The sequence below is a fragment of the Ambystoma mexicanum genome, chromosome 13 (assembly GCF_040938575.1).
Source record: "Ambystoma mexicanum isolate Mex_15411 chromosome 13, UKY_AmexF1_1, whole genome shotgun sequence".
NCBI lineage: Eukaryota > Metazoa > Chordata > Amphibia > Caudata > Ambystomatidae > Ambystoma > Ambystoma mexicanum.
Genome location: NC_090938.1, coordinates 64,523,778 through 64,551,764, shown reverse-complemented (window position 1 = coordinate 64,551,764; position 27,987 = coordinate 64,523,778).

Genomic DNA, 27,987 nt, shown 5'->3' with positions numbered 1-27,987 from the left:
CCCATTTGTGATAAGTGCAATAACAATGAAAGGCAGTCTTTGAAACATCTATTTACGTACTGTCCAGGAAAGTAAGATTCCAGAGATTTGTTCACGATCCTGGTTGGTTGAATTCTGATATCTTTTGGGATAGACTGTCATCAGGTAATGAAACACTCCTGACTTTCAAAGTAGTTGCTCTCTTAACAGATCTTTTGGGGGGGTAGAGGGGCTCCCTCGGTTGAGATGCTGGATGTATGAGTTAATTTTTTTGACACTTTAATGTGATTTATTTTAAACTTTTCTTGTGACCAGTGGCTTCTTGATCTTTTCTATTGACTCTTGTGTTAAAATTCATAAGTATGTATTATATATATTGTTTTTATATGGCTATGACACAATAAATAAATACAATAAAAAATGTCTTTTTAAACAGGTTATCAAGCTTTGCCTCTCGTTGCTGGTTTTCCTCTGCCAGGTTCACTCTCGCCACCTTTTGGTTGTCGGTTTCCCTCTGCCGGGTTAACACTCACCGTCCTTTGGTAACGGCGTCCACCTGCCTGGTTCACTATAACTGATGGTTATAGACAGTTCATCATGGGCCTTTAGACTTCACCCCTTCTCTCATTAGCATCCCTCTGCTGGGTTCACTCTTGCTAATCTTTATGAAATACAGTTCATGTATTAATGTTCACCATGCAGGATTCACTTCCCTTAGCTTTCTCAATCATCTTCCAGTCAAAGACTTTCAACGGTAGAGGATTTTAAAAGGCCCCTGTATGACCACTTTGACTTCTTTTCACCTCTTCCCAAGGACTTCTGGTTACAGTAGTCTTTCTACCATTGGGTAATTGCCCAGAGTCTCCTGCCTGAGCACCCATGTGGTGCCGGCCTCCTCTGTTGCTGGTTTTCCCACTCTATAACTTCTCAAAGTTCAAATTAGCCGTTGGCTACTTTTGATTCAACACAGTTTGTTTTCTTATCGATTCTCCTCTCAACTCACCGGCTGTGACAAACCGCTTCCCTGTCTTTATCCTTGGAGTCAAGGTTGGTACCACGGAGACCGATATCCTTCCCCGACTTGGTTATCGGCAGAGGAGGGACTTGCATACCATAGACATCTGCTGCAAAACACGCTGGCCTTTGTATGGGGTCTTATTTCTTTGTTTGCAGAGGCTTCACAGGCCTGTCTCAGAAAGGGAATGGTCACTTCTCTCCTTGTCATCCCCTCGGTCTGTGCTGTATTTCTCCTCCTCTTGAACTGTCATGCTGAGTTAACCCTTACCTTGTGTGGTCTGCCTTGCTCATCTTCTGCTCTTGTACCGCACCTTTTATCCCTGTGGGGAAGGGAAAGGGCTGTCAGGAGTGTGTGGTTCTGGCCAATTGCCTGACTTTGCCTGGCCCTTAGGTTGGGACATGTCAGGTGAACAGATCTAGAATTAGTCTTTTGTCTTTCGTGCTGTGCAAAAGTTTTCGTCTCGGAAAGGGGGGGGAGTTAGAGTGTTTGAATATCCTATGGGGTATAGAGAGAAAGAGGTGTTGTATGGAATTATAGTTCTCTTGCTAGGGGTTTGGGTAAGTTCAGAAGGATGAGATTTGTCGGGTGTGTGGAACAAACAGGAATGACCAGGATTGTTGTCAGAAAATAAACAGGGGGTTTGTGGGAATGACAGTGATTTGTCTGAACAGGTTGGGAATGCAGGAAATGATAATCAGAGGGATGGGATTGGTAGGATTTTTTCAAGGCACATTGGGTGTTCTGGAAAGAATAATCATAGGGATGGTTGGGAGAATTCAGGTGGAAAACAGGAAAACAATGTCTCTGGGCGTTGTGATTTTCTAAGGTAACGGGGTTCCTAGTTGGTCTAATGGATTCACTAGATGTGGAAGGGATGGTGGAATCAACAAAAGGAGACTCATTGGGTGGAAGGGAGGTTGAGCTGATGCAGGCCACAAAAGCCTTGAGGACCCCCCTCATCCCTTTCTCCGGTATAGTACCACGTCTCACCTGGGGCTTTCCCCTGCACATGACCCTGGGCTGCCCTAGCCAGGTGATCCTCCCTTGCTCGTCCACCCCCAGGGTTGGGATCTGAGAGTGCCAGCCCTTCCCTGGCCCCCTGAATAACGGATTCCTGAGGTCTACCCTCAGGTTTCTCACATACCCTTCCCCTATGCTGATTGGACGGCAGTGTTTCACTTGGTGATCTCACTTGTGGAACACCCAGACTGTTGGTCCAAGTATTCCAGCATGCAGTCGAGTTTGTTACTGCTGGTTTCAGTAGGAGCTGTTTTTAAAAGTCCTCTCCTTTGTCTTTCTCCCTCTATTTTCCCGTCCCTTTATTGAGTTTGCATTAATTCCTCCTCTATATTTTCAAGACAACCCTCTGCATTATGTCTCCACTCTCCACAAAATAAGCATTGTTCTGCTGAGAGGCTTCAGATTCTTCTAGAGATATAGTTAACGTTGACCATTTCCTATCCTTATTCAGGGAGCTAAAACAAAATGTTGGTGATATGATTGTTTTCCAGTTTATTCTCCTCCTAGTTCACATAGGGTTCTTATGGTATCTTCCCCTCTGGGTTTCTCGCCTTCTCTCTCTCTCTCTCTCTCTTGCTCGCCCCCTACTTTACCCCTTTGAATAGTCAGGAAGGGTTTCTGGGATCTTATTTTTGGTAGAAGGGATTTCTAGGTCTCCTCCTGATGTTCTAAGAGAGGATATTTCCCTCAAGGTCTCATATATTGGGTTCTCTCTAGGTGGTTTGTAATGCGTTTCATACACTATGATCTCTACTTTGTCTCCCTTATGTATTTTTATGGGGCTTGAGGAAATGTTCATGAGGATAAAGGTGACATTTTCTTCACAGTGAAAAAAAGGTAACATTTTTACTTGGCCTTCCTTACAGGGTAAAATGTAGAAGGACCAGCCTAATGGACATCTTACTGTTAGTTGGAATGAGACTAAGGGCCCCATTACACGGTAGTCGGAAAGGGTTTACCGGTACCGGTAAACCCTTACCGCCTTACTACGAGTTCCCTTAGCGGGACCCGACCTTAACGGCTGGTTTTCCCAGCCGTTAAAGTAGGGTGCCGCAAAGGGACCTCGGTGCTAATTACGGTACCGTGATTCGCGGTACCGTAATTAGCTCCTTCCCCATTCCCATTATGCCCTATAGGGGCAAAAATGGGAATGGGGTAGTGCCTTGGTGAATGGGGCATTACCGCCCTCGCTCACCTTGGAGTAGGGCGGTAATTCCGCCATCCACCAAGGCGGACACAGTAAAATACCGGCGGCAACCAAGGCGCTAATAGCTCCATGGTTACCGCCTACCGTGTAATGAGGCCCTAAGACTCTGTACCTTCCTTGTAGCAAAAAATATTGAGGGCAAAAAGGTAATATGTGTTGCCCTCAGCATTCTTTCGGACAGGTGAGATGGCTTGAGAGGTCAGGGGAATAACATGGATTCTCATTCGCTGTTCCATGGGTTTAAAGGGGGAAAACATGCTTTCTACAGATCTTACCCCTTTGGTGAAAAAGGGTTTTGATTGCATTTGCCGATTTCTGAGTCAGTCGTTCATTCTTTCTTTTCTGAATACTGTGGCTAGGGCATGGAAACTTTTATTCGGTCTGTCTTTATATGAATAGGGCTCTTCAAGTACCATCAATTGGATCATATCCCACCCTGACACCATATATAAGGAACTCTTGGTGACAACAGTAAAGACAGACACAGGTGATTATTGAACTATAAATGCAGTATGGAAAAATGCCTAACCTAAAGCAAGGAGGCAAGCCATGGAAAGGAGGCGGGAGGAGGAGATGAGTGAGGAGGAGAGGTGGAGAAGGAGAAGAAGGTGGTGAAGAGAAGTGGGAAAGCTTGAGAAAACACCAGTGGCATAGGAACGAGAGGGGGAGATGGAGGTAGAGTGACTGCAAGGACTAGCAGGGGGGAAAAGGGTGTCTAGGAGATGCAAAGAGGAGGAGATGGAGGTAGAGCGACTGCAAGGACTGGCAGGGGGGAAAAGGATGTCCAGGAGATGCAAAGAGGAGGAGATGGAGGTAGAGTGACTGCAATGACTGGCAGGGAGGAGAAGGACGTCCAGGAGATGCAAAGAGGAGGAGATGGAGGTAGAGAGACTGCAAGGACTGGCAGGGAGGAGAAGGATGTCCAGGAGATGCAAAGAGGAGGAGATGGAGGTAGAGCGACTGCAAGGACTGGCAGGGAGGAGAAGGATGTCCAGGAGATGCAAAGAGGAGGAGATGGAGGTAGAGCGACTGCAATGACTGGCCGGAAGGAGAAGGACGTCCATGAGATGCACAGAGGAGGAGATGGAGGTAGAGTGACTGCAAGGACTGGCGGGGAGGAGAAGGATGTCTAGGAGATGCAAAGAGGAGGAGAGAGAAGAACACTGAAGACAGAAAGAGAAACAGAGGTGAAGAAAGGGAAGAGACTAGGGGGGGAAAGAGGAGGAACATTCGAACACTGTGGAGGAGGTGGGTACTCGACTGACAGAGTAACAGTACCCAGAAAGCACCCCTTCCAGAGAGTGAGGGTTGGAGTCTAGCAGAACACCCCAACTCAATTCTATATTGGAAGAGATATTAAAGCATCTGCAATCTCACTGACAATTAATACAACTAAGGGGCAGTAGGTGCTAAGGCATCTAGTCTGAGAAGCAGACAGGAAACATCCTGAAAATAAAGACTACAAGAGCCAAAGAGGATGTGTGGGGGATTTAAAACTGCAAAGACTGTGAGGGACTGTTTCCCACCAGGACAGTAGATGGAAAATCAGTAGATGTAAAAATTTAGTAGATCTAAAGTGTGAGATGGAAGGTCTGAGAACCAAGGTCCACTAGAGAGGCTTGATTCATATTCTGTTGAATTTCTAACATCATATCTGTGGCATCGGGAGTTGGGAGGTCTAGTGCTTAGGAGCGGGCAGGACCTGGGGAGCGGGCAGGAAGGGAAAAGACGCAGGGGAAGAAGGGGAAGTTCAGTTGAGAGGAATACATGTGGAAATAAAGGTTGTGACTTGGTTTTGATCGAGTCTGTGTCTTTGTACATGACACAGTGTGATCAAGGAGACCCCCGGGCAGTCTCCGTGACCCGGAAGGTCCTGTGTGGGTGGCCACACCATACCCTAAAAGACACGGCTTGTGTCCATAGGGCATCCACCATTTTGGGAGTTCCTGCAATAGAAGGTCGTGTACAGTTGGAAGGTGGGTGGCCCAGCATCCCATAGTGGGCCCAGATCAAATGGTGTTCTGCCACCCCACGTTGACACTTACTTGCCCAGATCTAAAGGTGTTCTGACACTCCAAGTTAACACTTACTTGCCCAGATCTAAAGGTGTTCTGCCATCCCAAGTTGACATTTACTTATACCATCCTCAGTGTTATCTCACCATGACACCGATTCATAACCAAGGCCCAGCCTATCACGCACGATGTCTGATCCTGACATTCCTGCCACTGTCCAAGGTCCACTAGAGAGGCTTGATTCATATTCTGTTGAATTTCTAACATCGTATCTGTGGCATTGGGAGGTCTAGTGCTTGGGAGCGGGCAGGACCTGGGGAGCGGGCAGGAAGGGAAAAGACGCAGGGGAAGAAGGGGAAGTTCAGTTGAGAGGAATACATGTGGAAATAAAGGTTGTGACTTGGTTTTGATCGAGTCCGTGTCTTTGTACATGACACAGTGTGATCAAGGAGACCCCCGGGCAGTCTCCGGGACCCGGAAGGTCCTGTGTGGGTGGCCACACCATACCCTAAAAGACACGGCTTGTGTCCATAGGGCATCCACCATTTTGGGAGTTCCTGCAATAGAAGGTCGTGTACAGTTGGAAGGTGGGTGGCCCAGCATCCCATAGTGGGCCCAGATCAAATGGTGTTCTGCCACCCCACGTTGACACTTACTTGCCCCGGTCTAAAGGTGTTCTGACACTCCAAGTTAACACTTACTTGCCCAGATCTAAAGGTGTTCTGCCATCCCAAGTTGACATTTACTTATACCATCCCCAGTGTTATCTCACCATGACACTGATTCATAACCAAGGCCCAGCCTATCACGCAAGATGTCTGATCCTGACATTCCTGCCACTGTCCGTGCTACGCCGCCAGCAGAGGTGCAGCAGAAGGTGCAAGAGTCCTTGGCAGTGCAGCTACCAGGTCTTTTTGATGTCACATAAACCAGCAATATGGGGCTCAGGTAGACCGGGTGGTTAGGGATTTTGGGTGCAATGGGGCCCATGGAGAATACTACACAGCAATGCGTGTTGAAGCTGGTGGAAGGTGTTGCCATGAGAGACATCATAGATGAGCTACCTGTTGACCCATAGACAATATTCAAGGGTTGAAGGCTTCCCTCGCCACATATTTCATGCCCCACATGAACGTAGACTACGAGAGACATGTATTTCACACCACTAAACAACAAAAGGTTGAAACAATGGACGCATTTGTACAGAGACTAAGAATCAATCTCAAGCATTGTAACTTTAACAACTACTCAAACACCAGGGCTTTGAGCTCTCAGACATTTGCAGGGTTGAATCGCAAAACTTCAGGAGCTAACTACTATAATAATCCAGGGCACTGGAGGTGATCCTAATGCTGGCGAGAGCAGAATTAGCAGTGGAATCACAGGTAGACGCAATGGGAACCCATAGAATTCAAACACGCACCCAGAGATGGTACAGAAACCGATGGGAGCATCGTCCAGGGCCCAAGGGAACACTTTTGCTACAGATGTGGTTATGAATTTCCTCACAAAGGCACGTGCCCGATGATAACACTTGGATAGAGATGCTCGGCATGTAATGGGGGAATCATTTTAAGACCATGTGCAAAGTGGCCAGGGGGTCAGGAAAAGGGGACGTGAACATGGCAACATGGCCAGGCAGAGAGAGAGGGCGCCAACCCTGGCCTCTGAGACATTGCAAATGGCAGCACAAATCCATGGAAAGCACAGAGACGGGTCGGCGACGAGAGAAAGATTCAGGAGAAGACAAGATATCTAAGAATACGAGAAGATAACGCTTCTCAACTTCAAAGCCAGTGAGACAGTCAAGATGCTACATAAGGTACCTGGTTGAGCAGTCACCTTCAGAAACGGAACTCCCATTGCTCATACACCTAAATGAGCGACAGACAGAGTTCCTGGTGGACACCACTGCCACGGTAAAGGTCATCAGCAAGCATATATACAAGACACTTCCACAGACACCCAGACTGCGCCCATCGGAAGTGGACATTTACCCCTCTGGGTTAAAGTTCCCACTAAAGTGCCTAGGTCAATTTGAGGCAAGGTGCTGTAGCAAGCCTCAAGAAAGGAAAATTCTGATGCACGTGATATCGACAGCAACGGAGTGTGTGTGTGCATCTTAAGTTTCAAGATGGACATCGACATGGGTATAATACATGTGTTGGACAGGCTAATGGTCAACAAATGCATTGACACAGTGAACAAGATAGACCAATTATTCCCCACACTATTCAAGGGCATAGGCCCTCCAGCCAGTGGCACAGCAGGGGCATTCACATTAACATACAACGATAAGTGGAAGAAGAACTTCACAAACTCCTGGAACAGGACATTGAAGAGCCAGCAGTGAGACCCAGTCCATGGGTATTGCCCATCATGCCTATACACAAGAAAGGATTGGACGCCATCCAGCTGTGCATACACATGAGGCGACCAAACCAATCCATCACGAGAGACCGTGATTTGGCCCCCTGCATTACAGACATGATACACCTATTAATGGTGCCACAGTGTTCTCCAAACTGGACCTCAACAAGGGCTATCACCACGGAGAGACACTACATTACTACATTTGTGACACACCTTTGCGTGTACCGGTACAAACGCCTGAGCTTTGGCGTCTCGTCAGCAGCGGAAATATTTCAGGCAGAAATCCATAACGTGATAAAGCACATTCCCAATTGAATCAACTACTGTGATGACATTTTGGTGTTTGGTACAAGCGTGGAGAAACGTGATGACATACTCTAAACGGTATGCATGGCACTGGAGGCAGCAAATCTCACCCTGAACAGATAAAAGTGTGAATTCCGAAATGGCACGCTGCAGTTCTTTGGGTACATTTTCTCTGAGAAAGGAATGACACCAGATCATGTGAAAGTGGCAGTACTGAACGAGACTTGACCTCCAACGAATGTCTCGGATCGTTGGTTGTTCCTGGGGCTGGCAAGTTATTGCACAAGATACAGGAAAGACTTTGCCACCATGAGCGAACCTTTGAGGGCCCTCACAAAGCATCAGGCACTATGTCACTAGTCGACGGCGTGCGAAGCAGCATTCACATCCATTTGTGACTGCATTGCTGAGGCTGAAAATATGGAGTACTTTGTTGTCGAAAGAGAGACAGAACTTACTGTGAATGCGAGTCCAGTGGGTTTTGTCGCCATCTTGTCACAAAAGGTGCAAGACAATTTGCAACAAAGGCACATCATCTCCAACACCAGTAGAAGCCTGTCGAAAAATGAACTGGATGAGAAAGAAAGTTTGGCCATCGTCTGGACCTGTGAACATTTTCATTTGATTCTTTATGGCAAGTCTTTCACAATAATCGCATATCACCAGGAATTGTTATTTATGTTCAGCAACCCTCAGGCGAAAATGCCAACCCGGATAGCTTGGTGGGGCCTGCAGCTGCAAGGTTATGCCTTCGACATAATCCACGGCCTAGGAAAGGAGGACAATCAAGCTGATTTTCTATCTCGTCACCAGAGGGCAGCTGATGCACCCGAACCATCCATCGCCGATCGATATATCAGATACATTGTACAGCAGGCCATACCGCAAGGAGGGAATCCGGTGAAGCTGGCTCAGGAAGCAGAAAGGAACGTGGCCATACAAATCACCATAGAAGGGTTACAATCAGGGAGATGGAGAAGCACAAAGGAGGGAAGCCGTCCCGTGGGTTGTGGACAGTCTCCAGCTGGTGAATGATGAACTGGCCATATCAGAAATGGCGCTGTTGCACAAGGGTAACAAACTTGTGGTGCCTATACGCTTGAGGATGCAGGGGGTGCAGTTGGCACATGAGGGGCACTGAGGCATTGAATCAACTAAGAGGAGGCTATGGCAGAAAGTATGGTTTCTCAATTGGACACGATGGTAGAGGAGCTACTCAAAGAGTGTTCCACATGCTGTCTAATTGCACAGATGAAACATCCCATAACACTGAAAATGACAGAGCTCCCAAAAGGGGTGTGGGTGGCCATCGACTGCTTTGGACCCATTGAGGTGGGAAATATGTGCTAGCCATGATGGACAAATACCCACGGTACCCGAAAGCACAAATAGTGGTTTCCATGGCAGCACACAACGTGATATTAGTGCTGGACAGAATATTCATGGCTTATGATGAGATCCCCAGACAGGTCTAGTTTGACAACCGGCCTCCCATTACAAGCCAAGTCTTTAAGACATTTGCAGAATACATGGGGTTGAGCCACAGAAAGATAACTCCCTTACGGCCCCAGGGGAACAGGGCAATCGAGCGCTTCATGGCGAATCTGAAAAGAGCCCTCCAAATATCTCATCTTACAGGACAACCTTATGAACAGGTGATGCACCAGCTGCTTTGGCATTACCGTAGCATACCACACAACTCCACAGCAAAATGCCTTGCAGAGGTTATGCTTGGTAGCAGTATTCGCATGCAGTTACCACATCACACGAGGGAGTCTGAAAAATATGCAAAGGACGACACTATGAGGGCACGAGATGGTGCGGCTAAAGAGAAAATGAAGCAATATACCGATACCAAACAGAGGGCAAAGGAAACACCATCGATGCTCGGGATGTGGTCGTCGTAAAGCAACCCAAGGTCTACAAGTATACTGCCACATTTCCTGAGGCTCCGCTGATCGTAACAGAGATGAAAGGTTCCATGATCACGGCAGAAGGAGATCAGCGCCAGGTGACACGAATCTCGTCTCACTACAAGAAGCTACCAATGACTGACCATAGGCTGAGGAGCAGAACTAGTGTGCAAGGGATCCTCTACTCCGCAGATGAGTCGTTTCAGCATGATGGTGAGGACTCAGACTGGGCTGATCGAGCTAACCCTGAATAGGCGGTCAGATCTGGACACTATGAGGTGAGATTTGAACGGCCATAACGGGCGAGAATAGTGCCCAGGAGACTCACTAAAGAAATGGGGTAAAGTGATACAGTTGGTATTTAAATTGGGGGGGGGGGCGGGTTGTGGCATCGGAAGTTGGGAGGTCTAGTGTTTGAGAGGGGGCAGGAACTGAGGAGCGGGGCGTGAAGGGAAATGACGTAGGGCAGGGGAAGAAGAGGATAGTTGAGTTGAGAGGAAGGCGAGTGGAAATAAAGGTTGTGACATGTTGTCGCTCGAGACCGCTTATTTGTGCATGACGCAGTGTGGTCAAGGTGATACCCAGGCAGTCCCCGGGAGCAGGAATCCGACACTATCTCTGTTAAAATAATCCCATAGTACTGTCTTTGCTCAAGAAAGACCATTGAGCCTGGGTTTGAGTCATCTGTTTATCCCCAGCCGTGACACACACCCAACCCTCAAAGAAAAAGCCTGCGTATCATCGCTATGGTAACCAGTAAATAGAAAGCAACATCTACCGCCTTTAAAGTTTAAAAGGTTCTACGCAGAGCTGGAGACCAGTCTGGCAATTATTGCAAATCAAATAAATAATTCTCGTTTATTCAATGTTAGTGGTGTATGCAATCACTTCTGTTTCCTTTCCACCGCCCAGTTTTCTGAGACTGTATCTCTCCGGCAGCCATCTTGAAATCGCTCCACAAGGCACCGCGTCGGCAATGCATCTGCATTCTCGCTTGCGTCTTTGCACTGACATTATTATGTGGAATAATAAGGCAGGAGCCCCGCTCGGCGCCTCTGCTTGGTGGCGTGGGCTGGGCTGAATTGTAGCCAGCGGCAGGGGGTGATAAATGTAGCGTAAGATGCCTTTTGCACAAAGGAACTGCAAATTGCCTGCGCAACTGCGACTAGAAAGGGGATCCTGTCGAGTGAATTTATCAGGCATTGTGGAGCCAGAGTGGGAAATTGGAGAGACCGGGGGTTTCGCTTCATAAAAAGTTGCATTTGATTCTTGGTCAGTCATCATCCAGAGCATTTTAAGAGGCCTTCTTTGAGGAGGATGTGAGGTGGGGAAGGTGAATGTACAGCGTGAAAAGATGGGGCCGGCGTTACTGGGCCAAGGCAACGGAGGGACAAATTATTACACCAAAAAGCGATCTTTGGCAACCTTTAAGTGGATCATATTAATTTATCGTAGGAACTAAGAATATTAGCATGCCTACATTTAGATAGAATTGAGAATATTACCCTGCATCGCATCTAGATAGGACCATGAATGTTTGCATGCCCGCACCTAGGTGAAACCTGAATGCCAACATGCCCACACCTAGGTAGATTTCTGAATATTAGCCTGCGTCGCATCGAGATAGGACTTTGAACGTTAGCATGCCCGCACCTATGCGAAACCTGAAGACTAGCACAGGCCACACCTACAGTTGTGGACACTGGCCTGTGTCGCATCTAGATGAGATTGATTGAAGGATAGCAAGTCCGCGCCCAGATGAAACTTGGATGTTGGCGTGTGCCACACTTGGAATTGTGAACACCAGCCTGCATAGCATCAAGATAGGGTTGCAAGTGATAGCATGCCCACACCTGGACAGATTTCTGGACGCTAGCTTGCGCCGCATCTGGATGGGACTGTGAATGCTGGCTTGCCCACACCAGATAGAATTCTAAACATTGGCCCGCGCCGCATCCAGATAGAGTTGTGGGGGTCAACGGGTGCCACACTGGGACAGAACTGCAAATGCCAACATGCCAAAGGTCAGGTAACCCACTAACCAATATAAACTCAAACTCTGCATACTTATCTCACTCAAGAACTCACGCAACCATCGCTCGCACAACAAGCCGCACGCACTTCACAACACAGCAACAACACATAAGCCGGACCAACAGCACATGCGGCCTGTCACCGATCCAATACCCGCACCAAAGCTCAGCATCTGGTGTATACCGAGTTGAAGCTGCCAACAGAACACAACTCCTCTCACTATCCTACTCCCTCTTCACCTTACTAACCCACCCCACCTTACCTTATCATTTGCAGATCTGCCAGAGCGCCTGGGGACCAATTCCGTTGGTGACGGTGCACCGTACAAATACCTTTAACATTTAACATAACATTTAACTTCGATTGTATCATGTTTTTTACCCTCATTTCCGTTTACAGACGGGCAGTACTGTATGTATTTATTTATTTATTTATATAGCGCTGGACGCTCGCAAGCATCAGCACACTAACATATAGACAGTTGGTACAAAACACGTAATCACAGGAAAATTTGCTCAAGTATGTGGTTGGGGGTTTTGCCATATGCAAAACAGTTTTGGTGCTAAGCCCCATGGGAACATTTCACCCCAATGTGTTAGGCTATGTTTCCTCTGCACAAGAACACCAGCGACTCCAGACATATTTCAACCTCATCATTGGTCTCCGGAATCTCGCTAGGCTTTTTTTAGATCTTGCTAGAAAATGTTTTCCCCTCCAGAAAACCTTACAATGACTTAAACAAAAATGAAGGGCACAATACAACAAGAAGTTCTGAAAGATAACGTTCAGTGAAGCAGAAGTTATCGTGCATGACACCGTCTTTCGTCAGTCTACCAGCAAATTGAAAATATTGTGTTTTGTTTCCTGTCTGCATTGCCAAAGACTAAGCAAATGATGCAAATAGTGGAGTGTTTACAGTTTCCGCGTTTGCCTAAATTAAGCAAATTATGGAACTATGTGGGTATTTGGAGTCTCACTGACTGGCTCCACTAGGAACACGATGCAAATCCTTCTCATCAGGACCAGTCAAAGCAAATGTCAGATAAAAGACAGGCTCACTGACTGTGACCGCTTCCGCCAACTTACCTGGAGGACTGGATCGGGTGTGCTCTCCCCTTGCTATCTTTGTTGGACGCCACCATAGAAATAGAAAAGGGACTTGCTCCCTTTTCTATTTCGAATGGCGGTGGCCATCTTGTTTTTCTTTTTATTTACAAGAGACTAGGCCCACTCAAAACGTGTGCCACCTATCTCCATTAAAAAAAAGAATTTGAATTATTCACATCCCAATACGAAATTGCTATCACTCATATGTCAGGGGCAAACAGGGAAGGTAACGGCCTTGAGCACTCACTGAGGTCTTCTCTTCGTTTTGGCCTACCTAATCAAGGTAACCCCAAATAATTGGACGCAGCAATACATTTTCTGGTTAGTTTGGAACTATTTCTCAATTAAAGTCTTTTCATTTTTTTTTGTTTTGTGTAACTATTTTATTGATGATATATGCTCATTTTGAAACATATTTTATAATTTACTAAATGGAATGACCGTAATGTGTTATTTTGGTATGGCGCTGGTGATTTACTAGCCCTGATGAAGACCTATGTTCTTTGAGGTTGAAATACGTGTTGGCAAGGCAAAGATTGAACATTATCAATGTGTGTTAAAGACTGAACATTGTTATAACGTTTCAAAGAATGAATACTATTATTGTGTACAAATTAAATTGGACAATGATTGGCTAAGATTGTATACCTACATTGTGTGGAGAATATACTTCGGAAAAGAGTGGATAGAATTAATCTCATGAATTATTTTAAGCTCAGCATTTGGGTGTTTGGTGCATTGGACCGACAAATAAATGTTCTTTTTCATGCTGGTAACTGGTTTTAAGATTGACAAAAGGCTATGGCATGTTCCAAAAGGATAAAGACGTGATTAATCTAAAAACGTGCTTTGTATTTCATAGCATCTTGTCTTCGCATGGGGGCTCTAGAACAGTGTTACAGAATTTCATACCCGCTGTGCCACACACACAAACAAAGTTCTAAGCCTTGACTATCCCAGTTATCCCTTTCGATTTGTAAATCTATACAACCATTTACACAATATAGCACAAAGGACTGTCAGCAACTCTGCAAGATTTCCATCTACCAAAGAAAAATGACATTGTAGCAATCAACAATTCCTAGAGGCAACATGGAGTTGTCATTGTGGTCTACAAAAATAGGTTCATGAACCCCTTTAAGCTTCCAAGATATCCACGTAATGATCCACTATGGGTGCATAACAACATCCTTTGGGCCTCATTACAACTGTGGCAGTCCGGAAATAAGGGTACAGGTCACACATTACCGGCACCCTTTCCGCCCCACCACAGTACTACTCTGCGGACGGCGGCTGTTGCAGCTGGCATGTCTGACCTGCCGGGCGCAACGGCACCCGCACGCAGAGTTTTCACAGACACACCAGCACCATTAGCAATGGTGCCAGTGCTTCCATCTCCCCACTCCCATGGAGTCCTATGGGACTCCACAGGAATGGGGAACAACATTTTCCAGTTCCTGACATCCCAGGCAGCCGGGACTTGTAATGTACTGCTGACACCGGGATATCAGGCACCAGAAAAGTGTTACGAGTCCGGCAGCAACCCGCCGGTACCACAGGCAGGTTACCGCCAGACTTCTAATGAGGCCCATTGTTTGTGTCAGTTCAGGCATTACCCACAGAAATGGAACTACGCAATACGGTTTCCATCAATGTAAGCTTCTTTCATACCTGAAGATAGCGGAACCAGTAGGTACCTTAGTACAAGATTCCATCACACCTGGAAAAGCTCCCAACTGGACACATGGGTCAAACCAGCCCTGGCGCAAGCCTCTCTCAGAGAAACAAACTGCTAAACCATGGTGTGAATGCACCTCTAATAACTAACTACACAGCAGCATGCACTGTGGCCATCAGTGCACGCTTCCTATCTTTACACCGTACACCCTGGGTGTGTCATTTCGCACAAACACACACACACATAGGTATAACAAGTGTGTTGGCGAAAGCTTCATTCAGATCACAGATTAATATGACATGGGGGACTGTTAGCAAAGTTTATTCAAAAAGGGCTGTCAGTGGAAGATTCCATGATCTGCTAACAGTTTTGCAACACTCTACTGAAAAGGGATTATGACAAGGCCATTCTTTACTTGTGATCCCCTCCAATTGGATTTCCGGAAGGGAATTCAATCAGTGCTTTAAGTGGGTCGGGGCTAGCCAGGGCAGAGCCCAGCCAGCTCCAAAAATGGTGTCTGTGACGGGGCCCTGCTGAGGGCTCCCTAACGTCCCCTACTGACCCCAACCCACTAGAAGCCCAGACTTGTAGTTCTTCAGGTTTGAAGAGCAATTTCACAACTAGGCTTCTACTACTCTTCTGCTTCTTAATATCTTTTTGCTCACCATACCTTCCAAAATAATGTGCCCTGATTTTGTAGCAATGGAACATGTTTAGAGCTATCCAAAATAAAAAATAAAAAAATCACTAAACAGATATGCAAATAAGTGTTCTATACATTGAGCTCTCCAAAGTGTCCAGAACGATAGTGTTACCCACCATGCAACTTTAATCCCAACCTTCACACGTCATCCAAAGTATCTTTCTCCTTCATTGATTCTTCTCTCATTCATCTTTGCCCTTTAACCCCAATACACATATTCCTCATTGGGTCTTTCTTCAATTTACTTTGTCCAATACACCAACACCCTAGTCCTTCTCCAATGTGTTTCTCCTTTCCTGTTGCCCATTACATCCAGCATCCGTGTCCTTGAACTGGATGCTTCCAGCCCTTTAAGATGAGTAGCAATACCCTGGAGATAGATGGGGATACAGATTCTAATCAAACATCAATAATACAGATGACACAAATAGCTTGGCAAAAGTTTGTCTGTTAATGCAAGTATTAAAAACAGGGAGTACAACAAACATCAGCAATCGCTCGATACTCTCAATCATTTCATAAAAAAGCTTGGTCCTTAAACCCATAATTGGTCATAGCTGATGTCTTGATCTGCATCATTACCAACGTCATCCTACGTGGCAAATTACTAAAACCTATCGGTAAGTGGGATTGGTTCTCAGCATAGGTGTTATATCTTTATGGAGTAACAGAGAGAAAGTATTGGATATTTAACATAAGTTGGGGCAACTAAGCCCTCCCTTCAAAATGGCCACTATGAACGTCACTAAATGTACGACATCCCATTGACACACAAACTATAGGACCCCCAATTACGTGGTCCCCTACAATTGGTTGGCTTTTAGCCCCGTCAGTAACTTTCCACCTACGTGAGTAGCACGCAGACCGAACAACCAGGTGCGGGTGAGCTTGTCTTGATACCAGCTTCCCACCAATTAAAAATACAATCCATCATCACCTCAATGGTTCAGTGTCAATTAGCACATTGAAGTTGGCCTTGAATCTGTTCTGTTCTCTGGAACTTTTTAAGGAGAATGGGTACTCTCTAGCTTCCGTGCGTAGGTGTGATCTTCTCGTGCATCCAACTTTCTTCCATCACGTGACTGGACACCACAAATTGAGCCTTTTTGTGTATTTGATTTTATTCTTCAATATTCCTCTGATATCCTTTGCTCTGCTTGACCTTCTTGAGCAGGAGTTTCTGTTCTTTCACGTTAATTGTATCCAATGTCAGCCAATTACAGTTCAGATAAGACCTTGGCTTACATGGCTCAGCCAACTCCTTAGCTGAAATATATTCTGTTTAATTCAATTGCTTTTATAACTGCGACACTGAAATGAGGCCTTCCTCATTGCTCAAGACTGCTTTATACGTAGTGGAAACATTCATTCTTTATTTAATCCATATGTATCTATGAGGTATATGTATATCTTGGCGCTTGCCGTGATCTTTTAAAAAGCATTTGGCTAGCTTCATGATTGCTTTGCTGCTTGCCTTTAATTGCATCTGTACACGTTTAAACTAGCTAAGTATCTTCATCATGTTTGTGGCATACGTTTTTCTATCTTGATCCCAATATGTCACTATCCTTGGTATGTTTTAGTTTTTTATAAATCGTTTGCCTCTCTGGTCCGGTTATCTTTTTATCTGGGTGTCGATTCAGCTTTGTATGATGTCAGCGTTCATCCTGGTCTATCAGTTTCTTTGCTTCATCAGGAATCTCGTTCAAATGGCCATCATATTGACTTGGATGCAAGTATGGTTTCCTCAATGGGTACTTTACTTCCCATATTCTCTTAGGTATATGTATTCTTATGGGTACTGCACAGAGACCTCTCATCTTTGCTGGTTTACTTGTTGAGTATACGTCACATACTTTGGTTCATACGTTTCAGGTAATGTAGGTGGGGCAGGTGGAGTGGGGGTACTTGGCTCCTCTAAATCCTTCTTTATTTATTTGTATTGTTGTTTTAATCAAGATTAATCTTGACTTTTCAACATGGAAATTAATAAAATTTACAATCTAACATATAAAATCCTACATGAAGGAAAATAAAATTCAGAGATTGTTTACAAAACAATCACAACACAATCTTACACAAATGATCAGCTCTTAACATTTACATTCACAGATAGCATACTTAAACCCACTCTGTAAAGAAACTATTTGCTCGAGATAATGGGTACCATGATAATGCACACAGTCTGTTTCCATATGTCATGATCATTAGAACTACAATTTACCTTTTTCAACAGGCACAGTCTAGATAAAAAATTGAGTATTGCGTATCTAACCTTTTTTTCTGGTCGAATGGAACATTAGCTCCCAGATTCACGCCATGGATAGATCACAATCGTCCTCGAACAAATGTTTAAAATGCAAAATTCACAGTGAGAATAACATAACACATTCTGTACACAAATGCTTCAATGTGTCAGGCACCAGTTTACAATATCGACATAGCATAGCACTTGCTGTAACGGGTTTGCGTATAAATAAGACTTCATGTGTGGGCCATGAATTCAGACTGAAGCGTAAGTAATCATCCCTCTCGGGGGAGTTGGGAAATCTGGTTAGATAACTTTCCACTACTCCATACAGTTTAAGTGCAAAAGGGTTGTTTGTGAACTTCTGATATTTAGAACAGGCACTCCTAGCCTGTATCCAGTCATATTCCATTATGCGGGTCTTGGCTTTATCTGGATTCTCAAGCAATAACTTTAGCGAGAAGCCTGTGTTATTGATGATCTCCCGCGCTTGCCCTCTCCAACTTCCAGGGAATAAATCCAGCAGGTTTAGCAAATAATCTGCTATGAGACCCAACAATCCAGTTTTGGTAGTAGCCAGAACACATTTGAGATAAAGAGAACATAGTTTCCATTTATGCATTGCATACAGTGATAGTAGGCCCAATTCATTTCTTATCAAACACACTGATTCAGATGCTGGCAGGTTAAACAGTTGTTTCCAGTACCCCCCTTCCAACCTCGACAAATAATTGTATGATTTTCCTATTAAAGCTTCTGAACCATACACTATTACTGGAGTAAATGTTTGCTTATAATAGATAAGAATTGCTGAGATTGAGAATTTGCAGAATTTTGCTTTGATTATGCGGGCTTGGGAAACAGCAGTCTGTAATTTTTATTTGATATACATTTCGTGGGCACTGCTGCACTGTTGATTGGTTACCAGGGTACCTATAAATATATATAGGATGACACCGACGACAAGGATACTTGTTGGAGCGGTCACTTGTACTTGGTAGTGCGTTGTTTAGGATTTCCAAACTGTATTACTTTAGTTTTCATTACATTAATTAATATGCAATTTCTCTGGGTATACTTGCCAAATGCACCCAGTAAAGCTTGTAATCCGTCAGGGGTTTTGGAAAATAACACCATGTCGTCCTTATAGAAGAGAAATTTCACCTGCACTCCAAACATTTTTGGAGAGTCAGCACTAATGTCAGTGAAACAGCATCCAACATCCGAAATTAAGAAATTAAACAGGGCGGACGCCAATAAGCAGCCCTGCTTTAACCCACGGGCAGTATGTATAAGGTCAGATAGTAAGCCGTCAGTGGATAATTTGACCTCAATAGAGGTGTCAGTGTGGAGGTAAAATACCCATTTTAAGTTAAACCACGGACATCCTTTGTCCATCAGGTTTTTGTATAGCAGCTCATGTGGCACAACATCAAAGGCCATGCAAACATCTATAAAGGCAGTATACAATGCCTGATGACGTTGCTGTGCTTGGGACAAAATACTATTCAGAGTTATAATGTTGACTGCTGTTACAAGACCCGGTAGAAAGCCTGTTTGGAAAGGGTCACAGTAGTTTTTTTTTACATCTAGCCATGTATTAAACTGCCTCAAGATTAGGCGTGCAAAGATTTGCCCTGGGCAATCTAATAGGGCAATGGGTCAATATGATTTAGGGTTGTCCCTACTGCCCTTTTTAAAGATTGGGAGAATTATGGACTGCTTCCAGGAATTGGGTATGTGACCCACAACAAAAATATGCCTGAAATTCTGATGAAGTATAACTGCCCACCCTTGGGGATGGTCCTTCATCATGCCATTATGCAGTCCATCCGGCCCCACAGCCCGTGATCGACTCAGGTTCTTAATACAATGAGAAATATCTTCTACTTCTAGAGGAAATGAGTGAGTTGTGTTTTGCCCAATTGCATTCCACTCTAAATCAACAAACGGGGAGCAATACAGATCCCAGAAGTATTCCTGCCAGGCTTCATTGGATAATGTATTAATTTGCACCACACCTTGAGTCTTGGAGGTCGCCTTATTCAAGCAAGCCCAAATGCCACTCGTGGACTTACTTAGGATTTGCTTGAGCATGTACTCGCTATCTCGTTGGTGCTGAAGATACCTCCGCTCTTTCAACCATGCTTTGTGAGCCAATCTCAACTGTTTTTTCACTGTGACTCTATCTATATTTAGTTGATATTTCAGGTTATGAAGGTTCCACCTCAGTTGGGATTTACGATGCTGCAGTTCTAGATCAAAAACATGCCGATGGCTAGTTTTAAAGCTTGCATCAGGTAAACTGTGTTCTTTAAAAATCTGCGTAGCAGTCTGTTCCATCTATGTGGGGGATATCAAAGGTCTTACCGATTTGAGATCTGAATTGGGATAGCTTATATGGATTCCAACGCAAGCGATTACCACCGTTATTCACAGCCACATGTATCAGATGGTAATTTCTTTGTATGCTCTTCAAAGTCGAAGGAATCTTACAGCATACATGTAACATGTTGTGATCACTTACATTTGAGGGAATAACCTTCATGGACAATACATATTTCAAACAGTTAGTATTCACAAAAATGTTGTCCAAGGTGGTGTGTTGTTGACCTCTGCCCCATGTGGGCTGAGGTGGAACATTGGCAATGGGGTGGGAGGCCCTACGAAACAAAATTAGACTTCACTGCAGGCACATTTCGCCAAAGAGTCTTTAGTAATTTATATAAGTTAAGTACATGATACTTCAGGTGCAGCAGGGAGAATCTCGAGGCCACTCGAGATTCAGAAAACTGAAGCACAAGACACACACCGACCGTTGCCAGCCGGTAGCCCTATGCTGCACACCTAACGGGAACAAGTCTGAAACAGTAATTCCACCTTGTAGATACCAAAGACTCCCACCTGGGAGTATTTGTTTCACAAGGGTTGAAATCATCAATTTTCAAAGTGGTACAATTAGCTTGTCTAGTGTTCAAATAGCGAACTGTGTACATGAGGCTCCGTCAATCTGTGTATCTACAGACAAGAGCAAGCAAGGCTGAGAGCAGACAGATGTAAGACAGCCCCAATTGTCGTTATATTAAAACGTAAACAGCTTTAATTCACACCACACTGTTACTTTACAGTGTGCGAAAACTAATTAAATTCACAGGTTAATTCATACAAGTCAAATAGCAACTCAGAAACGAAAGATAGAATTTCAATTGAGCTGAAAGCATGCTCAAACAAATCGTGGTTAATACAGAGAACGTATGTAGAGTACAGTTTATCTCAGAAAGTGTGATAAAACAGTTCATATGTAGGGAAATCACCACAATTTTGTTTCCCCTACTTCTGGGCATTTACATTAATTCTGCTCAGAATTTCCTCAAAACACTCCTAAAGAGTGGTATGTGCCAACGCGTTTCGGATTATTGGAAATCCATCTTCAGGGCAGGACGTGTTTTAGTTTCAACAAAGTTCAATTCGGGCTCCTACAAAGTATAAGGATACACTAATTAGATCTTTAAAGAGTTTTGGAGACTCGGCTAATGACTCTCATAAAAAGAGATACACTAACCTGCTTTCCCTGGTAAGCAGAGAAGATTCATAGTCACCTGTATGATAAATGTGACATAGCATACAGTTTGTAAGTGTCCAATCCTAAGCAGAAGTCATGCTTTAGAGTACTACTTGTGTAATTCAAGGTTACTCATCCGGTCAAAAGACCCAATTGTCTCGCCGGGTGCTGTGGCACTGTCAGGCTGAGGTGGAACATTGGTAGCTACTACACCATTCAGCATCACAAATCCCCTTTCTTTCATTATTAAAGAACAGACCATTTCATCACGTGTAAATTCAATACCATCTTTGGCAAGCAGATGTAAATTCAAATCCCCCATGATAAAGGTGTGTGACAGACCAGAATCCAAAAGTAGTGTATCTAGAATTAGGAGCAAGTATTTAAAGAACAGGTCAGCTACTAGTGTTTGCTTGCTCCAATATATGTTTACAATGGCAAATGCTGTTGTGCCTCTAGTTACCTTCACTACTTAGAAGCAAGACGAGGGAGATGGACAGGCGACATTGGCTAATCCTGAGGCTTTTTTAACTGCATGTACCCAACCATTGGGCGTTCCAACAATTTCCTGGTGGCCAGAGTGGTAATGATCGTATGGGAGGCCCATACCGGCACTCAAATAAACCAGGTTTCCTGGAGCGCAATAATGTCAGAAATCCCCAAACCATTCTCCCAGGAGTTGATGATATGGTTATGACCTCTTGTGTTCCAAGAGTTCATGCTGATGTTTTCATCAACCTTGCACTGTTATGACCTAGCATCGTATGTCTGCAATATTGGGGAACAGCTTGGGAAGTGCTGAGCTTTCTCTATTGAAGCCCTCTGGGTGGGGTTATAGATCTTAATTACCGACCTCTCAACTTGTTGAGCTGGTTGCATGGTAGCTTGAGTTAATATAAAGCCCAGGTCAAACAAAGCCATCCTGGCTTGCCATAGTATGTTGGCAACCAGCCCATATCGAATATAAATCTTTGCCTCTGCTAAGTCATGACCATTACTAAATTCCACTAAATCAATGCCTGATGTTACTAGATTCCTTAGTGCAGGTATCTCGGCACAGATGTTCAATATGCTCGCTTTATTGAGGACATATTGAGCACCTGGCAGGTCTCAACATTTTAATAATAGGCAGTGATGGTTTTTTTGTCCATTTATGTTCTCATTGTTTATCTGGTTTTTACTATGAGATCCCATAGATGTTATCTGGGTTTGATTCGAAGGGATGGAGGGAACCATGTCGGCTCCTTGCAACCGTCTAGGACATTTAGGCAGAGAAGTGGGGCCCTGCAGCAATGCTCTCACATTAGGGAAGGGCACTCGTTGAATGTTGCCAACACCATGTATTCTGCCTTGAGTTTCTGCAATGTAGGAGTCAATGCACACCTTTATCATGTCCCTTATGTCCTGCGCCGTGGGTGCTACTGCATTAGTTGGCATTGTGGGGACCACCTGCGTTGGAGCAGGCTTTTATGCATCTTTATCTGAAGGAGCTGGCATTGAAGTTATATTGCTTTGCCGATTTCTTACCTGGGGGTCTGGTTAGTGGATGGCAAGGTCGTATACAACTGGTGAGGATTTGTTGGGACTGCCAGTGTCTCTCCTAATGAGGCTGGCCATGGTGTTACTGCCTCGGAACCGGAGACCGGTGCTATGGGGTCAATCTGCAGGAGACTTGTATGCTCAATCTCTAGTGACTTTTGTATTACGTAGGAATCAATGGAAGCTCGAATTTCCTCTCTAAGCATGGCAATATTTGGGTGCAGCAAGTCCACCGCAGCTGGATTGACCGAGATTGCTGGTAACATTACAGTATTTTCGGTGTTGAGGTTGGCAGACATTGCTCTCTTGGGCAACATGTCCTGGGGCTCTTGGTTGGCATATTTTATTCCTCCACCAGGCGCAACTTTTAAGGAAAGTGCCACTAGGTCGTCTAAAGGTTTATAAGCCATAGACATCAATGTGGAGTTCGTGGTGACCTTGATAGCGGCCATAGAGACTGGAGCTTCTTGCTGCTTCACTAATCGGCTCCCAGCCTTAACAATTCTTCTCGCCCTACCCCTTGACTGCAGTTGCTGAGTTTTCTTAGCCAGCTTCAGACATTACTTGAGGCCAACGGCAGGAATAGGTGGCAAGTCTATTTGCCCTTGTGGTTTGCTTCCAGCTGACACAAATAGCCCAAAGATGTTGGCTTTCGGATTCGAGCCTGGTTCCACTATGTATTGCCCAGGACAGGGGCTTCTGGGAAGGAAAATCAGGTTGATTGATTTTTATGAATAACACATTCTGATTCCTGTGCTGCCTCTTGGAATCTGGATCGTCTTGGTGTTGGAGCTATAAATGAGGGTGACTCATCTACGAAATTAATATGGGTCTCATCCTACACCTGTGGTGTCGTACTTTCCGGTGAGCTTTTCTCTCGGAGCGTTGCCGTATTGGGCGACTCGTGTTCAAGTTGTGTAGAAATGTTACTGCATGTGTTATCCTCGTGCAATTGCATGAGGTCCCTCGAATTAGAGCAAATGTATAAAATTTCCTGGGAGTGTGGACTGGATTTATTAGATAGATTCATAAATTCCAGTGCGTCTTCATCAATCTCGCCCGCCAGGGTGAGCAGTTTGCGTGCCTTTCGGAGCTTTTGTTGAGCCGTGACTGAACAGCGTACTGGCTCCATAACTTTGCAAGGGCTGGTCCGTATCGGCATTTGAACCGCGCCATTAGGCTGCAATTTGCCTGCTAGGCAAGCAGAGACTAGTGTAGTGTCTGTAGCTTCCTCCTTGACATTACCCCATGGTCGACTCGATTAGATGACTGAGAGTCGTCATTATTAGATCTGGGAGCACTTGGTGGAACAATTTCAAATGTGTCTATGGTTAGGGGGAGGGTGGGGGGGTTGGGAGGGGCTGATGCATAATCGAGGCCACTGGTTGACTGGGATAATTACTTAATTCGCTAACAGACCTTGCATCCGCGTGGGCCGGTTTCTGACTAGTGGATTCGTTGGAACAAAAGGTGCGTATGTCAGATGTGATAGACATTGAACGAAACGCCCTGGTACCTAAATGTCTGTCTGCGGAGGATGCGATTCTATTCCATGGACTAGATATTTTAGCCGCTACCATTTTTAGGTGACCTATAGAAAGCGGCTGCGGTGGAATTAGAAGTGGCATGCCAGATTTTAACGTAGACCTTTTAACAACCATTATACAGGACACACAAGAGGAATCACAATAATAATAAAACATGAAAGAGTACCTGCAAAGTAAAAGTGTTTAATTACAGAACTAAACCATGTGGTCAAACAGATCCGCCTCCGTCACCCGCTCGACTGCTAAACAGTGAGACAGCAGGGCAAAAACACTTAGCAAAAGCACGTGTGCAAATGCACGTGCACAGTGCTTTTGTGGATTCTGGAAAAGGAGGTGGGATCGTCACTGTGAAAAAGGAAAAGAAAAAAGTACAATTACAGGATTTAAAGTAGCAAATGTCTAGTGGCAGTCGATGAGCCAGTCTATGGGCCAACGGCCAATGTGGCAGTCTATGAGCTAGAGTCAATGGGAAAAGTTTGTGTTCCTGTACCAATACAATCCAATTGCTTGTCTGGGCCAGTTAGTCACTTGTTCTCACGGCGGCTTAGCAGAGAAGAATCTTGTTGCTGGAGACCTCGGCACACAGCGAGCAGCGAGACAGCAGGGCAAAAACACTTAGCAAAAGCACTTGTGCAAATGCGCGTGCACAGTGCTTTTGTGGATTCTGGGAAAGGAGGTGGGATCATCACAATCCAATCCAATTGCTTGTCTGGGCCAGTTAGTCACGTGTTCTCACAGCGACTCGGCAGAGTGGAATCTTGTTCCTGGAGACCTCGGCACACAGGGAACAGAGAGACAGCAGGGCAAAAACACTTAGCAAAAGCACTTGTGTAAATGCATCCTTCTTTTGTTTTTCACTCTTTTACCTTTTCCCCCAGAACCCTCTGCCTTATTTGGTCCTTTGCTCATTTCCATGTATCCTTTAACATCAGGACTCACTCTTGTCCTTCTTTGCTTTGTCAATCATTCCCCTTTGCCCTCCACCCCCAGCGCTCTTGTCGGGGGGGAAATTCTGCCGGGGTCGGCCGGACCGTCCGCAGACCTCCAGGCAGGGAGGCCCCAACTCCTCCCGTGTGTATCCCAGATAAGATGAGATAGAGTATGAGACGCACACAAGGAGCAAGGTGACTCTGCTGTTTATTAGACAAAACGGCAGGGATGGGTCAAGGAGCGCACGCGTTCGTCCTGACACACACTCAATCGTGGGGCTCGCAGGCCCTTTTTACTGTATTATGACGCGCTACTTGCGTCACTTCAGAAAGTTAACAAAAAACCTATCGCCACTCTTAATTGGGTGTTCGAGTGGTAGGGTTAGTATAGCACACATATAGAGAAAGATATTAGTGGACAAGGTGTAGTCAGGTGGTATATCTGGGTTGTCCCTACAATTAGATACATGAAAATTGTTACATGAAGGCTCCTGAGGATTGGCTAAATGTGCTGGCGTCAGTGATAAGAGCCCCATGTTCTGATTGGTGCGCCCGTGAGCTTCCCAGCCTGGGACCACCGTCGTTCCCAGCTCTCGGTGTACCTGTAAGTTGCAACAATGTTTCACTATGGGTACATGCAGACAATGTGAGGACTTATTCATAGCTAGACGGGGTACCGTTCCCACTGTTGCAGATGTCCATTGAGCCTTTCAAGTGTATCTGCCAGTGTCTCGTAGCGAGGGATCCAGACGCCTCTGTTCTCCCGGGTTTGGCATCTCGTCAGGTTCGGCTTGATCACGTGGGGAGGGACCGTGAAAGAGGCATAATTCTGCACAATTAATATTGTTTTTCTACTGTGCGTCTGGTTTAATTTGTCGGTGTGACTTTAACGTTGGTGCGCGGAGTGCAAGGTTGCAACATCGTGCCTTTGATGATTTGCTCTTGGAACGTGGGTTTGCAACATTGCGACCTTGGCTGGTTGCTTCGCCAAGCTCATTCTGCAGGATCAGCAACTGACTCTTGTCTTGTTGATGTCCACGGGAGCTCTTGTTTGAGGCCTACTTTGGCCCGGTGCATAAGTTGTCCGTTTGGTGCACAGGTGCTTTAGGTTATAGGAGCATATAATTCCATAATCGGTATTGTCTTTATTATATTTCTCATCGTTGTACCTGATTTCAAAGAGAAGCGTGAGCAAGCTAGTAAAAGTTCATGACGCGTCTTGCGTTTCTGCATTCTGAAAGCCTATATAAAAATAATAAAGATGCACGTCCGTGAATATGCCTGTCGCCTACGTCATAGCACTGAGTATATTCTTCGTGTAGGTTGGTGTGGGAATGTACAGTGTGTATATTTGTACAGATGTGCTTCCCGTTGTCTAGGTCGTCATGGCATCTCTAACGACGTGTAGATTTTAGTCTAGTTGATCCGTGCCGCAGGTGTCGGCATGGCCAGTGCGGGCTGCTGGGCAGGCAGATGGACACATCCGTATGTTCCTGTACCAGGGTATCTGGTCGTCTGGTAAATGGGCAAACTCTTCTCGTGGCGGGTGTTTGGGTCGTGACCCTCTAGGCCAAGCGCGAGAGGTGAAGGACGGGAGCCTGGTTTTCCATTCTCCCACTTCAGTCCCCCCTCTGGTCGACTTGTCGACCACAAACATATCCTTCTCGTTATCTCCTCTTACTCGCCATATCTTAGTTATTCCTCCGAGATGTCCATAGTGGTTTACATGATCTTCAAAGGACCAATACATATATTCACAGGTACCCCCAGGAGTACAGTATACCCATCTTCCTATGTAGCTCCTGGGGTTTCTTGGGTTCTCGGTCTTTACTGATGGTGGGTCTAGATGGTCGGTAATTATTTGGGTGCGCAGCTTCTCCTTTTCCTGTATTATTACACCTGTATGCTGGCCGTCATCTGCTGGCATCAAGGGGTGCATTCCCACCATTTCCAGCAACTCGTCAGTAGTGCGTGCCTTTCGTGCCTTCCAAAATCTAATTATGATCAGGGTAGCTCCAGCCAATATAGTACAGCCCACTATTATTTTCAGTCCATCTGACAGCCAGGATGGCATCCACGACCATAATAGTGAAAACCAGCTCTCATCCTTGTTCACACCATTGCTTTCATCCGTCATTTTGGAGTGCATCTGAGCTAATTGCGAAACTGCTTCTGTCAGTGTACCATTGTCAGCATCATTGGCAGGTATGAACGTGCAGCATGATTGTCCTATCTTTGCACAAACTCCTCCTTCCATTGCTGTGAGAAGGTCCAATACATATCTGTTCTGTAGTGCTACCATCCTTACAGCTCGCAGCTCCTCTTTTATTGCGTTGAACCCATTTACTGTAGAATTGATGGTCATCATTAGTTCCCATCTAGTTATTTGGAGCCATTTTGCGTTTGCGTAAGCCTGTAATCCCGGGTGTATTATTGAGGAGAAGAACATTGCTGCTCTGCTGAATAGTCTGTGTTCTGGCGGTATTGATGTTAGTGCCGTTTCCGACCTTCCCCACAGGTAATTTCCTGTCAGCGGCTCTCCTTGTCTTTTTCTTCTATTTAGGACAGTGTCATTGCTGTTGGTCCTGTTCCCTTGCTCCTCCTGGAGTGGTGCAGATCTCTTTCTTCTCTTATCCCCTTCATTCATTCTAGGAAATTTCGCCACATCGACGTGCTTCTTAGGTACCACTAATGATGGTACATTGACGTGTACCATTGGGCACACACCATTCCACAGGGGAGGCAGTGTATGGTATGCCTTTTCTCCACAGGCCCAATAATGATCCATTATTACTGCTGTTCCTGCTCC